Source organism: Ammospiza caudacuta, chromosome Z, assembly GCF_027887145.1.
Source record: "Ammospiza caudacuta isolate bAmmCau1 chromosome Z, bAmmCau1.pri, whole genome shotgun sequence".
Lineage (NCBI taxonomy): Eukaryota > Metazoa > Chordata > Aves > Passeriformes > Passerellidae > Ammospiza > Ammospiza caudacuta.
In genome coordinates this window covers 52,674,846-52,690,434 of record NC_080632.1, presented here as the reverse complement: position 1 = coordinate 52,690,434, position 15,589 = coordinate 52,674,846, and positions in this window count along the sequence as shown.

Sequence of the window (15,589 nt, the reverse complement as noted above, 5' to 3'; positions counted from 1 at the left end):
TAGATCACCAGATGAACACAGTACAACCTCAATGGATTTCAAACTAGTTCTCTGCAACCTATCACCTTGCAATTTAAGACATCCTTCAAAAGCACAGGAATAAACTGCAAATCAGGGAGCAGAAGATTAACTTATACTGCCATATTCCAATGTTGTGGAAGAGATTCAAAACATTCCCACCTTGGTCTATCTGCATATGTGCTTTATCCTTCCCAGCTCAGGAAAACTGAGTGCACAGGAATATGAGCAGCAGGAGGAAGCAGAGCTTTTAGAAAGATGTCTGGCTATTCTCCACCCCAGTCTCTTTGCCATGACACTGTTTCTGACTGTGGCTTTTCTATGTGGAGGGATAAAAATTCATAAAACAAAAAGGAGAGGGGAAAATAGAAAAGGAAAAAAAGGGAATAAAGGAGCACCACCTTGGTTTAACTAATATTTCCTTTTCTACTTGTTTTATATTACACAATCAAGTGTGCTAGCACTAAAACACCACATCATCCTTGCAGTGTGAGTTAGAACAGCTGTAGCCACAATATAAGTGCCCTTGAACATGCTGAAATTTTCCAATGTATCACAATTACTGAAACACCTGTGTTAAACAGCTTTCTTCTGATCCTCTATAAAAGTTCACAAAGCCCTCAGACTTTCTCATTTCATACAGGTCTGTACTGCCTTGAAGCCAGCTCCATGCATCTCAATATAGGACACTGCAGCTTTGTTTCTTTTCATTGTGCCTCAAAATGTAAAATAAAGGGTACGTGCAGGTGCAGAAGTCCACTTGTGATTCTGTTACTTGACAAAAAGTTGACACACCACAACAATACTGATTTTCTTGATAAATAATTTCCACAAGCAAAATTCTTTTCAAGAAATTAGAAGTGCAGGTACTGTGCCAACAAATGATATATAGTGCTATTCTGTATATAATACTATTGTGCTCTACTGTATTCTTGGTCTCTGCAGATCAACTATCCCACAAGTACATGTGAGCTATTGATTTGATGCATTATTTTGGGGTTTGGTGAGGTAGGTTTGAATCACATCTGTACATAGTGACAAAACCTGAATGCATTTGGCATTGTTGTTATTTTACAAACACTGTCCTTTGGTTGTTTTAGCTTTAGGAACTGCTGGCTGGAGTCTATTAAATTATTTACATTTACACTGCTCAAAATGTCTGTTTAAAAAGGGTGGGAAGAAAGTCACCCTTAGCAATCGCCATGGAAAGTGTGGCTGATGATCCCCCAGGCAAAGATCCAGAAGAGGGAAAGGGAAGTAGAAGTCAATTACCAAGCCCAAGTGTTCTTTTTATGCAGAATGGCAGTCTGTGGATGAGCTTGACTTTTGAAAGATGAGGGGTATGTAATAATTACACAACCTCCCAAGTCTTAGCTCTCTATAGCTATTCCTTGCTATTGGAAACTTCTCCATGTCCAAAAAAATGCAGCAAAGACAGTTTTAATAATAATTTAATAATAAATACTGCTTGTAATAATAAAAATATCTATTAGAATAATAACATATTCATTAAAAAGGGACCATTTTTGCAGTCTTAGAGAGGGGAAGCCTTCCACCATTAACAGGGCGCATTGTGGAAAACATGAGGCTTTTTCACAGAGCATGAGCAGACAATAAATAAAATTACTACACTAATTCAGGAAGCAATACACAATGGCAAGCATAATTTGAACCTCTTCTGCATTGCTCATACACTCAAGAAAAACAGCTAGATGTTGTTGTGTATAGCTCAGGGGAAACATCTGTTCCAACTGCCTTGGTCAGCAAGTAATAAGGAATATTACTGAAAATATCTGAATGTTTTTATGCAAATAAGTGGTGTGTCTTCATGTTGCATATTATGTTTTGTTTTGATTACCCCACCTAATGAAACATTTAACAAAAATAGAAAGTTACTGGAGACAACTGATAAGAATGTTACAGCCACAAGAAGGATTCTATAGCCTTAATATGTTAGGATTATTTAGCATGGAAATAAATAAAACCAGCAGTCACAGTGCCAGCACACACCATAAATTAGATGTTATTAAGGGTGTAAATTGAATACTCCTATTTGCTTGCATTTTCTGCCACTTTTCTTACCCTTCATCTGTCTGGTCTATTTAAACGCTGCGATATGAGCACTAGGAGATATCTATTACTCTAAATTTGAACCATGGCTGCCATAATGAGGCTCACAGATGGCCACTAGGCAATTCCATAACTAACAAAAATAATCTTATTTACCCTTTGTCCTCGTAAAACAACAAGGAGACCATTACATTTAAAAGGCAACTCATTTCTACAGGAAACACTCCTATGACATAGCTCTAAGTGTGGCTTTTCAGGGGCTCAGGCATCTCTGGGAAGCAACCCCTGCTTGCTCAGGAAGGCAAGAGATCTGAGAGCCAGTTGGCCTCACAGGTGGCTCACCCACCCCTGCTGCAGCCCGGCCTCCTGCCAGCTCCACACACCACTCTGACATGAACATGGGTGGGCAAGGAGGACAACAATGCTGTCTTTGGAAAGGACTTCTTCCCTCGTCACTGGAGCACTGCAGTCCCTGGTGCAGAAAGTAGGGCTGAAGATCCCTCTGTTTTCCCCCTCCATCACCAACACCCTGCCTTGGCATACAACCACGCTGAGCAGCTCACAGTGACAAACAAGCATCACTGAAGCACAGAGGTCCAAATGTTTCCAACTAATACCCCAAACATTTTGTGCCATACATCATAGCTTTCTCCACACTCCTTTCTGGAGAATTCAATGCTGGAAATGATCAGAGATAAGAATCTAAATGGCTATGGTCCCAGATTACATGTTTCTAATTCACATTTCCATCAAAAGTAAGAGTTATTTTTAGGAGTATTGAAAAGACCTGCTTATTTAAGTGTTAAATTCACTACTACAAGGTAAAAAATTAGGTAAAGAATTTAGGAGGATTCAAAAGGCTTAGACTCTGTGACAAGTCAAAGCCACCACAGTTACATGTGGCAGACATGCCCCTCTGTAAGAGCCAGAACACCGATGCATAGTTCAGACACAAGACTCATCACTGACTGACTACCCCCATGGACAATCTTCTTTGTGGTCACATTATTCCATATTTGTCTGCTCTGGGGCCTCTTGATCCCTTTAGAAACTTCTGGTAGAGTTGATCTCTGTCAGAGGTATTCTACTGCAGGCACCAGACCAGTCAGAGTCATAATTTCTGTGTACCAGTCAAAGAACTGGAATTTTTTTTACCTTCTTTTAACCTTTTTCTCTATGTGTATGAAAGACAGAGAGAGGAACAAAAAGACAGGGGAGAAAATATGCTACCTTTTATGCTTTTACATATTGAAACAGGACTATTAGAAGCAGAACATCTGAGATAGGAATCTTAATGGTGGCAAAGATCAAATATAATCTTCCAGCTATAGTATTTATGGTTCCAGTTTTAGTTTCAGTGGATAGAAAATTTATTCCAGCATCACAAGTTTGCTTCCATTTGCAGTCTATTGCAAGCACTGGCACATACTTTTACTGTGGATATTGTGGACGCAGTCTGTGAGTACATGTTGGCACAAGTTTCCCTCCAGCCACGGAAACACCTGCCTCCAAGTTAATTTATAATCTGCACCTATGGCCACGGGACGCTTACAAGTTTATTGAAAAAGGTCTTGTCAAACCATATTGGAAGGACTCTGTTCTTTCTCTTCCTGTTCCACATGACATAAGTTTGGCATTAACAAGTCACAATTTTATGTCCAGCTTTATAGATTGTTAATAATACATAAAGATATTTGATATGTAAGATCATGGGTCAAATATTTCTCACTCTACTCCCATGAATAGCCCCATGGCTATTTATACAACTAGTCTGAGGAAGACAGTCATGTTTTACCTATCCTGTAAAATTGTTCTGCAGTGTTTTGAAGTGGCTCTCAGCACTACTTAAGGGTGTTCTCATTAACTTTGAAGCACAATGCATGTTCCTCTCTTGAGCTCTTCAGATGAAATCCTGTGAGAAAAAGCAGAGTTGTTCATACATCTGCTATAAAAGGAATCTGATAATGCAGTCAAGATGCCCTGGTTCTTCTCAAATATGATTCAGTACAGGAAAACATCACATCCCGTCCACTATTTCAGGGTTTAATGTATTCCGTGTCACTCTATATAGGAAGGATTATGAAAATCCATTCAACCACTATTTCCTTGACAATTTTTTTTTCTTTTGTTTTATTAATGACTATGGACAACAGGTCTGTAAAGGAGTCACTGCTTTTTGACTCTAGTGTAGTCAGCTGGCATACTGCATCTCGGCCCTGTACTAGACCTAGGTGGTTTGGTTTTGTGTAATTATCATGTAAGTAATCAGGAAGTGGAGCATCTTAGGATGTTTATAAATATCCCAAGGAGCTATTATTAAAAGTATCAGATAGATTATATGTGATGGTCTGAAAAGCACAGAGACATTCAGATTGTAATCATTTTTCTCTACTAGTTTGTATAGGAAAGAAAAATACTCCATGAAATACAGAGGAACATAAACAACTCATTTCAATTCAAATCTGGATCCAAGCTGGAAGCTTAGTATGTAGCACTCCATCCATTTCAACACAGAACCAGCATCAGAAAGTTTCCACAGCATTTGTAGTTTTACTGGGAATCAGCAGATGGTGCTTCCACAAGGCCCTTTACAAGTTCACATAAAGAAATATATAGGTGGCTAGGTCATGCTGAAATGTTAATTATAACTGTCATGCCTGGATATGCATTGCATCTGTAAAGTACATTGACCAATTTTCTTGCATTTTCCTAATTGCTGACCCACCTGCAAAATGGGTGACATATGCCATTGACCTTCATATGGGTGACCTTCATTGTTACACCTCTACAGATGACAGCACAGGTACTCTAAGCCTGTCATTCTACATCACTGAACGATAAGAAGAAATTGCATAGCTGCCTTACAAGGATCCTTGAAATCTAAAAATCCTTACTTAAGTTAGACTGAGAAGCAAAATCCTGAACAACCTTGGAATGAGTGTCTCACTGGGAGAGGGAAAAGAGCTGTGGGTATCAGTGGCCTGGCACAGAAAACAACCAGTGTTTTTAGAACAACCTAGCACTGACATGCCCAGGAGTAAAAGGATCAACAGCAGAGTTGTTGCAGCTGCTTCTACGGCCACAGTCTCTCTTGACTTCAGGGCCAAAAAGAAAAGCCACTCCATACCCCCACCTGCTTGGCTTGGAGCCTCACCTACACAGAAACTCATACTTCTCCAATTCCCTTCTGCCCCACTGTTGGCAAGTAGCTTAGGAAAACAGTCACAAGGCGAAAGTTGTTTGTGCAGTCTTTGAGCATGTGCTGCCAGGACTGGATGGCACTGGGATGTGACAGCGCGTTCCTCCTCCCCACAGCAGCAGGCTCCCTTTGCACCACCAGCACTGCACTCAGACACATCCTCCCTCACCTGCGTTACCACACAGACAATCCCAGGGTCAGAACGCATTTTCCCTGCAGCTACCTGGTGCACACTCTGTATTAGACAAGAGCACTTCAAAATAGACCAGGACCAAATATTTGATTCACACATACACTCCAATTATGACATGAAGGTATATTATCATTAGCTTAAATTTTCAGTGACCTAGAACAAAACAAATGAAAGTACTTTCTTAGAATGACACAAGAAAGACCAGTAGGGATTTTCCAACTGTTATATTCTATTTTAACCCCAAATCCATCTGTCTTCTCTGCAAATTGACATTATGTATACAATGTTAGTCCATTTATATCCAACACATTATTGCTTAGCAGTGGATTCCTGAAGGTTTTCTTGCAAAATACTTAACTGCCTGAGGCCCAGGAGAAATAAAACCCCTTTCCTTGTTTCCCAGCTATTTCTAATGAGATGAATAAACTCTTTAACTCAGGTAGTAGCTAACATGTCCAGCCAGAGGTAAAAATTATTTCCTGAAAAGCAACTGATCTGTGTACATCAAATTCCAGCTTTCCTTGGAGCAGATACCTAGGGAAAGGAAGGCACTGCATGAACAATACAAGATGTCATCATAGTGTGAAAATGTGATTCAGTAAAATTCATGGGAAACGGAATCAAAATTAGTACCTACTGACAATCTGAATTGTCAGGAAAACACCCTGCTGCACATCTCCCTAAAGAAATCCTCTAGAATTTCCACTTTTCTTGGGATCTCTGCAGGTGACTTTATACAAGGAATTCAGCTGAATGAACATTTGCTATTTTCTGCTGTCTCCACAAAAGAAAAATGGCCACCAAATCTCAGAAACCAACAGCAAAGCATGCGAGGCTTCATTAGGGAATGGACCCCAACCACCTGTAGTGTGACATGAGCAGGCCAGGCTGAGGCAGGACATGGGAGAGGGCAGCACACGTGGTAGACCTGCAGCTCCCATGAACTTCCCAGGAACACTCCGCAAGGGACACACCAGATCTGGACTGCTGCCTCATCTGAGCATCTTCTTCCTGTAAATCCTTCAGCGTGCCAGAGCTCAAACGCTACCAGCGTGGTCTCAGGGGACAGCATCCCTGGTGGCACGCCGCCCAGGGAACACTGGAGGCATTTCCACAAGTGACTGAAATCCCTGCCAGTTCCACTAGAGGGTAATGCCGAAAGGACAAGCCTGAGCGGCGGCAGAAACAGGCAGTGTGCTTTGTTTCATTGCAGTGCTTATTGTCCTTCTCCAAGTGCGGGGGTACGGCCTCCCGTTTACACCACTATTTTTTCTTGCAGGAGTAATTTAAGAAGCATAAATCCACTAAATGTTATCCTTTTCTCTGTCTGTGTCTCTGAGCCTCCAAATCTCCCCCTACAAATCTTTCTCAGCCTGAATTTGCTGCCTATGGAACATGAATATTTGACTGATTCTAATATGTTAAAAGAAAGTGCTGAATAATGTCTCTTATCCTCTGACAAAAAAAAAAAAAAAAAGAGCCATATAAGAGAAAATGTATTTACATCCTACAAATTGTAGAAAATATTACTTGACTATAAGGCCAGGTATAATAACCACGTAACTGAGAAAGAGATGGGTCCTGATCTAGTAACCCGCATCACTTCTACATGTGCATCTTGTCTGGGCAGGAATGTTCTAAAAAGAGAGATCAGATTTGAAGATAATCTCGTTTCTGCATCTGAAAGAACATTGCTGTAATTGAATCACAAGTGTTTTATCATTTTAAATAAAATATTAAAACTATAAAGACAGAAAAGTAATTGCAAATAAATCCCTTTCTATCTTCTCTCCCCACATTCAGGCATAATTTATCTGTTATCATTCATCTATGTGTCAAGTTGTTACTTTTCTTTAATTTGGGGCTGAAACTTGTCCAGAATTTAATCTCACTTTTCTGTGAAAAGATTATGATATTAATTCTGAGAAGCTACAATTTTTGGAGATTTTCTGCTTTCTTTTTTTTTTTTTTTAAACAAGTTCAATGGAATCAGCACTCTCAAACTGTACTCTTATAATAACCTAGAATAAGACAAGAATTACTTGCTAGTGTCCTGCTGCAGGATAAAACAAAGTTTTTAGGAGGCTTAAAAAAGATCTTAAAAATTATGTGCATCTTTAAACAAGACAGGATAAAACTAGTACATTTATTTCATTTTAAGTGGTTCCAGACACAGCAAGTTACACGGTTGGTATGGTGTTATTTTCCTTAGAGTCAGTTACTTCACTTGCACTATTGAATTTTGGGATATTGCGGTTTGAGCCAAATAGCATACAGAATTTGATGCTTAAATTACTCTCTCACTGTCTAGATTTGTTATGTCTTCATCTTTGAGATACTTCAGAATGAATTCTTTTAAGCATTTGTGTTTTACTAGTAGCAGGCTACCAAAGCATACTTCAAAATTTTGTGGGTAAAGCCCTAACTGGGGTATAGACTTTCATTCCACCTAATGGATGCAAAATCAGTTTTGACTTAGGCCTTCTCAGGAATGCTTTTCTTTATTCTCTTTCCCTTTTATTTTATCAATAGGTAAACTACACATGCATCAAAGACATCTAAGAACCACCAAGCTATTGGAATTCATTCTAAGTCCTCAAGAGGTCTCTCTTATTTTGTGAATGCTTTGTAGCTATAAGTCAGTTTGGAGTGGTGAACATTGTTTAAAAATACTACACTTTCAGATTGTCAATTGTTGTTCAAAACCTCCCTTGTGTTTGCTGCTAAGAACCCTTTTAATTTTTTTTCCTGCTAAAACTTCATGAACATGAAATGAAACCTAATAGCATGAATTTGATTTGATTCTTTGACTTTGCAATCGTCTCTAGAGACTCTAATTATTTTGTTATTTATCCCATGCTATGCATTCCCTTCTCTCTCCCCTGCTCCTCCACCAAAAGCTCTTGAGTTTTGTAAATGAAAATGAAGAAAAGTGTCTTTCACTGACAATCATATTTTCACAAAATAGGCTGCTTTTGCTATTGTGTTTTCACAGCTTTTAGGGTCAGTGTGGCCCCACACCTTGCAGATCTAAATTTCCTGGTTGGAAAACCTCGTGTTTATGTCAAAGATGTTCTTAAAATGCTAGATAGTGGAATCCTGAAAACATATCACAGTCTCCGCTTTAATTTTTAAAAAGTTACTTGAAAATGTCATTGTTTTGCAGGAAGTCTTACAAAAGTGATTGCCATCTCAGAAACCAGAAAAATAGATAGAAACCAGAAAAAAAGATAACTGGATTTAAAACTACTTACTTAAGCTGATTTGTTTGAATCAAGCCTTGTGACATGTACATTCAGAATATTTGACCTTAGCAATACTGCAACTCACTGAGGTGAGCAACCATGAAAAACAAAGACTTGTGAGAGCCTCTGGTCTGAGCTGTGGGACCTATTTAACCATTACTGTCTTCATTAGAGAGAAGCAGGGACCTGCCAAGCCTCCCAGATTTGCTGGTTATGACCCTACATAGCAAATAGTAATATTTTGGCATTCAGGTTAGAAGGCATTTGGGAGCTCTGACAGAACAATTTTGTGACTTTTTCCATTTGCAGACATGGCCATCATACACAAAGCTGGAAAGGATTCCACACTGCCTTCTCAGCATCACCACCACAGAATTTCATCTTTCTTTTGGATACCAAATGATGCTCAGAAAGCTCCATGAGCTCTACAGCACATGGTCAGTGAGTGAAGGACTAGAAGCAGACTGAGTGTTGTCTTGGAAATGGGACTTCAAGATTGTACAGTTAGGGGGGAACTAAGATGCTAGGAACAAGGAATACTTGGACTCTGGGCCTCACTACTGCCACCTTCTACTGCCTGCAATGCAATAAAGTAGGACTTTACTTTGTGACCAAACCTCATCATCCTTTCATCTTCAAAAAAAAAAAAGAAAAACATGAATCAACGGTAAATGTAACGGACATAAATAAAAAGAAGACACCTAATATAGACCAAATCCTCAATGTCTGAATTTTATGAGGCATCAATGAAACAACTTTTAATAATCAGCTTTTCTTTATTATTTCACATTTTAACATGTGGGGCGAAACCAAGGATTTCTGCATGCATAAATGAGATAAGGTAACACAGCAACAAGAAAGAATGGCCAGTGGAGACAGATTTAGTTAAGATTTGGGGCTTATCCCTGCTGTTCCACAGGCTATCCCTACGCCTTTGGGATGTTGTTTTGTACCTGAGCAAAGATATTTAATGTCATTTGTCAAGGCCAACTGTACCCAGGTTACTTGTACAAAGCTATCAGATATGTTACCATACACTTCTGTAGTTGCAGCTGGAATTACATAGAATAGCTATATAGTATGGGAAAAGGGCAAAAGCCTTTTTCCTGCCATTACTTCTCAAACCTTCTCATCTGAAATGTAGATGATCTCCATGTTTAACTCTTCCTGCTCCCAAAACAGTCTTGTACAATAAGAATACCTTTTAAGGATGAGCACATTCTCAGAGTCTGAAGCCCCACAGATATCCCTCCCAGTGGAAAACAGAGTTGTTTAGGTTGATCATGAGAACAGGGAAGGGTCAGTGCAGAGGCAAGAAAGCAGAAGTTCAAACCCATGCATTCTGGACTGCCTTGCCAACCTGTAACTAAACTTGCTATCTGGTGTACAGGAAATGCACCTCTTCTCCCACACAGCCAGGGAGAAAGGGTGCTGCAAGGACTGGCAGTCTGGAAATATATTTTTCTATCCATAACTTGTGGCTACTCAAGTCACCTCATGATCAAGTGTATATGAAAGTGTATGCAAACTAACCACTTTAGTGGACAGAACAGGAGCCAAAGGGATCACTAGATGTCCTTCTGAGGGGAGTTTTTGGAGGACATAACACAATTTTAGTGCTACTGAAGAGAGACAATTCCCACAGTACATACTGTGAAGCCAACAAATTCTTAAGTGATCCATGCAGGGCATCCGTTGCAAAGAAATGTATGCAATAAGACCCAAAACAGGGCATAAATAACCCTGGGGTCTTCATCTTTCCCATACTGTGAACTAATATTTGTATTTATTTCATAAAAGTCTTACTTCAAAATAAGACTTTAGATGGTCTCTGCCATAGGACAAATCTACAGAAGCACATGCAGAGCCATGTACTTAATATAGTACAATAGTTTCAATTTGTATTTAAAAAATAATTTTGGAAGCTCACTGTTGTTTTTGTGATAGCAAAAATGTACTTTTTAATGGACCAAAAGTTTGGATTACCTGTAAAGGGATATGATACATTTGTGATGATGCTCCAGATCCTGAAATATGCTCCTTTTCTGCTCATAAAAATAAAGCAGCCCACCACAACTGGGATAAAAGCCTTTCTTTGCTTCCATCATAGCCATGACCTTATCTTCTCTAAAATTCTTTCTCACAGTTAGTCACATTTAGATCTTCATTTTTGCTGATATCTAGTTCATTTCTCTTCTGACCAGCACACTTAGGGCAGTATTAGAAAGTGACATCAGGAGCATTTGGAATTTACCAACAGGTACCATGCAGGACAATTTTGATAATGTCCCAGTACGCTGGCACTGACTAAATACCAGTCTAAAATCCATTTGGTGCCATTAATATCTGAAAGTAAACCATTAAAATTGATCCTCTTCCTAGATAGGAAATAAAGTAAATACAAACCTCACAACAAGACGCGTTAATGATCTGTCCGTAACAAGGCTGCAACTTTGACACAGTCAGGTACTTACTCAGTCTAGAAACAAGATCCAGTACATCACCAGATATATGCATTGAGCTGGAAATTCTCCATTTATTACCCTTTTTGCCTTGCTACATTCAGCTAGTCAAAGTTGACTACCATGCTTAATAGTGATTTTTTTTCCATTAAGCTCCAATCCAGGACCTACAGCCAAACGCTGCCTTTTTTTGTATTAGAGAGTTATGTGACTCCACACTTACAAATAATCAGATATGCCCTTCACATTAACTCTAATAAGAAGACAACAAACCAACAAAAAGAAACATAAAGTAATGGCAAAAACTGACTTAATTTTCACAATAGCTACTTACAAACTATGTATGTCCTCTTTATCTTTGGTTTAGTCTCCAGTCCAGGTTCAGCTGCAACTGATAGCCAACTGACATATCTCTTGAAGCCTGCCTTGTAAAATGCTCCAGACCTTAAAAGCACAATACCCACATATAACCCCATTTAGCCATTCCTAAAGCACCATGCTCCTCACCTATAATTACAACTTAAAAATTTGAAGCTTTGTCACCAAGAATGACACAGCTTCATTTGGAATAGTTGTGGAAGCAGAAAAGGCAATTTGCCTGTCAGGAAGCTGGGCAAGAGCCATTTGGCACTTAACACATGACTTCAGAGAGCCAGAGGCTGAAATGGCCTTCCAGGGGCTGAGCTGCCTGACAGAACTGCTATCTCCATGCTCCCTCCTACCATGCCATTTCTTAAGCCTTTATGTGGAAATGGGTTGTCTAGAGCTAGCAGCACTGTTCATCTAGCATTTCTTTACAGTAGTAGCATCCTAAGAATTGTGAAGAGCAAGTTTCTCACAATAACTATATTTTCTTTCCTTTTAATTTTTTTTTAAGTTTTAAAAGATTAATTTAGAATCTACACCAGAATTCTTGTTGCTGTTGAAAACACTGCAATCCCAACAAGTTGAGAGACTTGCTCTAGAAATTCCATGGTCTGTTGCACATTTCTAGTTGTTTAATATTGTCTGAAAATATACAGAGAAGCACCTCTTCAACAAATCAAGAAAGCAATAGATCAATAGACTCCTTTATAATTTTTATTTCGCTTCCTCAGATAGTTAATGTTTTTAAGAGCTTCCTTACAGTTCTCTCCAGTACCATTTTCTACCAGAATTTTGCACTTTTGTCCAAGCTTTCAGTAATCCAGAAAGATTTTGCAACTTATTTAATAAGCTGTTTTCATTCCACTCGCACATTAAAGCTCGTCTTGCCACACCACATCCCGTTTGCAATGGGTACTGAATACTAAGACTTGCTGCAGTTCCTCAGTGGTGGTCTGTGGTACTGCCAGCACAAGACAAGAGAGCACCTTTGGAGTGTCTAAAATGGCTTGTCCTGTTTGGACTTCCAGTAAGAGGTAGGCATCCTTCAAACTGTAAGGGGATGCACAATTCTGTTATTACCTCCTGAACCACCAAAAGGAGGTAAAGAAGGGGTCAGTTTGGCTCATATTACATATACGTCAATTTTATCTGTCCTAAAACATGAATGACACCTGCCTACATGACCTTTCTGCAGTATGAACCAGAATGAAAGATCCCTACTACCTCTTTACCAGTCCATTGCCCACCACCCGACAACAGACATAACCTCCTAGGTCAAAAACTAGAAGAAACAACTGTTCAACATCAGATAATCACAACACTCCCCAAGAGCATGCACTGCAAGTTCTGTGTTTAACAGTCTCACTGATGTGCAGGAATAACCTCAGTGGAATAGAACACAGAGCCAGTACCTGATATTAGAATTCAGTTCACATATTTTAGGGCTTAGATTTATCAGGAACTAGTTTACTTGTTTTTCACAAAAGGTCTGGGTTAAATCAAGAAATCAAATCTTGTAATACAATTTTTTTTATGCTACTTTTTGCTGAGAAACAGCACACGAAATTTCTACAGAAAAGTTCTTGCAGGACTGTAATTCTTCTTCTCCTATACTTAAAAAAAAAAAAAACAGAGGAAAAGCTTTTCAAATGGTACAATGTAATGGTACTCAGAAAAGTCCTTAAATTTAATATCTGAGATGCAAATGAGGGCACCCTACATTAAATTGCACTTTTCCAGAAACAGGTCCTTCTTTCTGTGATAATCAGTGAAATTAGATGGAAACAAAGCAAGGTAACAAGTTTTCTCTCCTACCAGAAGAGGACGTTCTACCTTTATTGAGTACTTGCTCAGTGGGAGAGGCCACTGAGAGTTGTGTGAGAAACTGCATGGGATGATGCATACATACATCCAGGACTACAGGAGGGTGTCTGTGTCTTTTTCCACTCCTTGAATGCTAGATTGCCAGGATAGGCCTTCCCATTTGATCAAAATCCAGATCCATTCCAAATAATCAGTTTTGTCCTAGAGTCCCATCCACAACCCAAAAAATTTTATTGCAGACATGTTCCTTATCAGAGAGGGGGTTCCAAGCTGGTCCACTCCTGATAAAAGCAACCACTCTTCTAAAGGGCAACAGAGTGAGGGGAAGGGCGATAAAGGTAATGTTATACTAGTACAGTGAATACTGACATCACAAAGTCAATATTCCATGTATGTGTATGTAAGTATGTGTGTGTCTGTACTGTGTGTGTGTACGTTAATAGCACATCTTGACAAGGTAACTTGCTCATTAATTTTCTTCCTTTTCCATATTTTGCTGCTATTTTATTCAGAGGCCAGACACTTTAATATTTTGTATTATGGAGTTCGCTATAGCTGTAGCTGTGGCTATAGCTCTATTAGAAGTAGAACACAGAAATATGTAAATTGAGAGACAGATCTGAAGTTTCTGAAAGTCTGAGATGTAAGTATATAAGGGGTTTTTTTTTAAAGACTCTATTATTCCAAGATCAGGGCCAGCTGCAAAGATTGGATTCACATCCAAAAGCCTATATTAAAATGCATATATTTCTTGGTAGAAAGAAGTTGTGAAACCTGTCAGACTGAAAACAACACTCTTTTCTTGTGCTGCCTGACAGTTCAGTTACAGATCGACGCTATTGTTTTTTTGGTAATTTAAATATGATTGTTGGCAAAGCAGAAAGAGGCGGGGGAGTCATAAAGAGTGGCACACACAGTGAGAAAGAAGAAAGCATTTCTAATTACATAATATGTCCCTGACATGTTCTTACTCAAAAACCCACTATCTAGCATTTTAAAAAAGGAAAATTAAAAAAAAAAAAAAAAAAAGGGAAAACAATGAAAGAAACAGCAGCTGTTTCTAAGTGATGTCAGAGAACAGGTGTGATACAAATCTCCATACCAGCGCAATCATATTGATCTCCCGATGATGCATGCATGAAGCACGTGTAAACCTTATCGACCCATTCTGTGTTTCATTTCCAGGAACGCGGCCTGAAAACGCCTCTCTAGAACTGAAAACATTTTCAGGATAAATACCGTATTGGCCAATTACTAAAAAACATACACAAACGGAGCACGGGAAGGTGAGCCTGACCCCGCAGCCCTCCAGGCAGCCGGACAGTGCCGTGCCGGGCTGCGCAGTGCTGGACCGCGCTGGGCCGGGCCGGGCCGGGCCGAGCCTGGCCGCCGAGCTCGGGAGCAGCCGCCTGCGCGCCCCGCGCTGCCGCCGGGATCCCCCGCGCCTCTCCCGGGACTCCTCCCGGACCAGCCCCGGCACCGATGCTGCCCCGGCGGGGGCCGTGCTGCCTCCCGACCGGCGCGGCGGCTGTGTCCGGAGCCCCGCGGGGACAGCGGCCCCCGGAGCACCTTGCGGCCGGGCTGCGGCGCCGCCCGGGGCCCGTCCCCGGCGCGGGCAGGGCGGGCTCCGGGCCGGGGCCGCCGGGGCGCTGCCGCTGCGCGGCGCCGCCGGTAGAGGGCAGTACGCACCCCCGCATGAGCGCGGCCCCGGCAGCCGGCGGCAGGGGCGGGGGGCAGGGGGAGAGTGGCACCAATCTGGGAAAAGATTAAAAGGGATGTGGAGTCCCGGAGCTTCTGAAGTGCTCAAAATGCCCGAGCGATGCTCAGGACGAGGATCATAATACTAGTAACAAAAAAAGAAAAAGAAAAAGAAAAAGAAAAAGAAAAAGAAAAAGAAAAAGAAAAAGAAAAAGAAAAAGAAAAAGAAAAAGAAAAAGAAAAAGAAAAAGACCCCAACAACAACAACAACATAAAAAAAAAAAAATGCAGCGAGGTCAATCATTTACCAGTCTGCTCCTTAATGCGTGTGACCGCAGGTGGTACCGAGGGACATTGTGATTCATGCCCACTTTCAAAGCGGGAGTAGGGCCCGGCCTGAGGCACCCAAACAACTGTCTTCTAATATTAGCACGGCTGTATTTCTGGATCTATTATAGTCTGTCCAGACAGATCCCATTGTAATGGGATCTTTTATTAAAAGATTAGCACTATC